A 3,269-nucleotide genomic window follows, 5' to 3' on the forward strand; every position below is an offset into this window, starting at 1 on the left:
TGAGTTTCTCTGCCTTCCACAGCTGTAATTGGGAACATTGGCCTCCCCATCTGAAAGCAGGTCCAGCAAAACCTCTGAAGTCATTTGTGGATTGTAATAGTTTTCATAGATATTGTAACCCAAGGTGATGTTAGGTAAGAGATGGGGATCCTGGTTGATCTCCTCAGTTGCAAAAAGGAAAGACAGCACTTTCCAGTATTCTGAATTTGCTATCCTAGAAATATAAATGCATTAGAACCCAATCAATGAAAATAACATTTTATCTAACTTCTTTTTACAAAAATAATTCAAAGCTGCCTAAGTCCAGATGTTCCTCTAAATGGATTTCCTCATCCCTAAATCTATTAGCATAAAAACAAACAACCTATTCTTCAAAGGTCCTGAAGGCAGGACAAGAAGCAATGATGGAAACTAATCAAGGAGAGAATAAACCTAGAATTAAGGAGAAATTTCCTGAAAGAACAATTAATCAGTGGAACGACTTGCCTCCAGATGTTGTGGGTGCTCCATCAATGGAGGTTTTTAAGAAGAGATTAGACAACCATTTGTCTGAAATGGTATAGGGTCTCCTGCTTGAGCAGGGGGTTGGACTAGAAGACCTCCAAGGTCCCTTCCAACTCTGTTATTCTGTTATTCTAGTGAGGTAAATAGACAAAACAACAACCTATATTAACAATCACAGTTAGATCAATCTAAAAGGCACAATTCCAGGTTTTGGCAGAAGTTAGTTTCTGCAATTTTTAATCGTTAGAAATTTGACTTATTCTTCTATAGTAGACAGAATCATTAAATCATGGCAGAAGTTAGTTTCTGCAACTTTTAATAGAAATTTGATTTATTCTTCTATAGTAGACAGAATCATTAAATCATAAAATTGGAAAGAGTATTCACACCACAAACGTATATACTGTATACAGACAATGAGCAGCAGAGACTGTCAACAAAGCCCACATGTTATAATTTCTATACATGTTGAGATTTTGAAGCCTCTTAACTAGCAATTAAGCTTACATGGAAATCATTATAAGATTATGATTTTTTTCTTCCATTCACTCATGTCAAGTTTTTCAGAAGTAGGGCTAACCTTAATCTTAACCTCAAACTATCTCTCAAGATTAAGACACCTGCCATCATCTCAAAATAAGATAGAAGTATTAATGTAAGAGAAAATTAATCTTATTGTATATAATACAGATAGGGAAATTTGGAGAGAGGAGTTGCTCGGACATTACCCCTGAATTGTATCTGAAGAGGGATGAGAGGGAAGAAAGGAGAGGAGAGAGAAAAGAGTAAAGGAGGTGGGAAGGAAGTAGGAAAGTTGGAGGAGAAGAGGAGAAGTGGGGAGAAAGGGGAGGAGAGTGGTGAAGGAAAGAGAAGAGGAGAAGAAGAAGAGGGAAGTAGGGAAGAAAGAGAAGAAAGGGAGAAAGAAGGTAAAGAAGAAGGAGTGTGGATACAGTGAAAAGGGAAATGGGCGAGCAACACTAAAAGTCATGTGTATGTATTTATTTCATTTTATTAAAAGTATCTTATATATAAGAATGCAAAAAGAATGTATGTTAACATCTGATAAATATCACGGTATATGTATGGGGGAGAGTTTGGAAAAATTAAAAATTAAAAAAAAAATAAGACTCTGAGAGCTGTGGAAATTCAGATGTGGACTAAAAAAAAAAATTCCTTTCTGCAATTTCATTATATTATCAATGCCGTGCAATAAGATTCACTTACCGTGATGGCTGAGTTGAAGGAGTTGCATTGAATCTTAAGTGTTGAAACCTACCCCTGGTTGCAGGGATGACACCACCAATGAAAAGCTCTCCTGGCCTATAATGATTCTTTGGGTTCACCCCATCCCTATTCTGAGTCAGGAGGCATTTGGCTTGGCGTGTCCCACAAACTCCCTGGGGACAAAAGAACAGCACTAGAAGGAACAAAAGCAGCAACATGACTTGTGTTCCTGGTTGAGCTTCCTGCATTATACCTGCTTTGAACTGAAGCAGATGGAAAAATACCATAAAAAATATTTACTGAATTAGCAGAAGTTATGTGTTGCAAGCTTTAGACAAATACTAGGAACTGGCTGAGTGTGATGACCTGTGTGCAAGTCTGTTAAGAAACATATTACAAGAAGTGTCAACCGAAAGTCACAGATGGTGTAAGATAATATCCGTGTCTAGCAATGTGGTAAGATAACCAATTGTATGAACTTCTCCTTTTCTCCTTGTGTGAATGCTAGATATAAACTTCTCCCTTTTTGCTGTGTTAAAGGTAGATAAGAGTCACCCCTTGGGCAAAGCGTGGGTGAAAAGCTGTATAAAAGTGACGCCCTGGGTGTAGCCCGGGGGTTCAGAATTTGTCATGCGAATGCTCTGAACCTTTGCACAAATAAACCTGTTTCTCCAACCCTTCGTGGTCTTGTTTTCTGAGTAAGTATCAAGGATTTCTACTTCAGAACAACAGTCCACGGCAAGAGCTGGAAGAAAACAATGTCCTCTTCTGAGACAGAAGTCTCAGGAGCTTTCCATACCCAGACATTGTCCTCCCAGGTTTCACATGTTGAGAAGGGAGGACTAGATGCAGCTCACGAGTGCTCTAAAAGACCAACCCCACCAGCTCCCCCTTTCTCCGTCCAGACCCATTTATGAACCCATACATCCCAATGCCATGAGCTCAGTAACTAAAGCTTTAGTGTGTTGTATTGAGAGAAAAACAAGTTATTGACATCTTACTGTATGTCAACTCTTTTGAAATTGTACAGAATAATCTCCGGAGAGTTTGCAGCAAGAGAACAAATAAATCACTATGATTTTCTGGCAGAGGAGGCATACTGTGGGCCCATTGGCCAGGGAATTCCAGCTCGTGGGGTCCAGGAGAAGAGATTTTTCTGCCATTACACCTGCCCTTTGAACATCTTGCCCTCTGGAATGTGGTTGGCCTCCAATCCTCCTTACCTTCCCTAAGAGCTTAAAGACCTGGCTCTGCCAGTTAGCTTGGGGCTCCAATGGAGGGATTTCACATTGGGGGTGGTTGATAGATTACAACAGATCCCACTTCCTCCTCTTCTCATCATACTCCCTCCCCGCCATCTTTTTAACTAGATTGATTTTATAGTATTTTATTTATATTGTTATAAATTATATAGTATTATTTTTTTTAATATTGTAAGCCACCCTTGTTACTATGTGGCAAGGTGAGTGGCTAATAGAGAAAGAAAGAAAGAAAGAAAGAAAGAAAGAAAGAAAGAAAGAAAGAAAGAAAGAAAGAAAGAA

This window comes from Protobothrops mucrosquamatus, unplaced genomic scaffold (assembly GCF_001527695.2).
Source record: "Protobothrops mucrosquamatus isolate PMUCROS unplaced genomic scaffold, P.Mucros_1.0 scaffold1008, whole genome shotgun sequence".
In the NCBI taxonomy this organism is placed as follows: Eukaryota; Metazoa; Chordata; class Lepidosauria; order Squamata; family Viperidae; genus Protobothrops; species Protobothrops mucrosquamatus.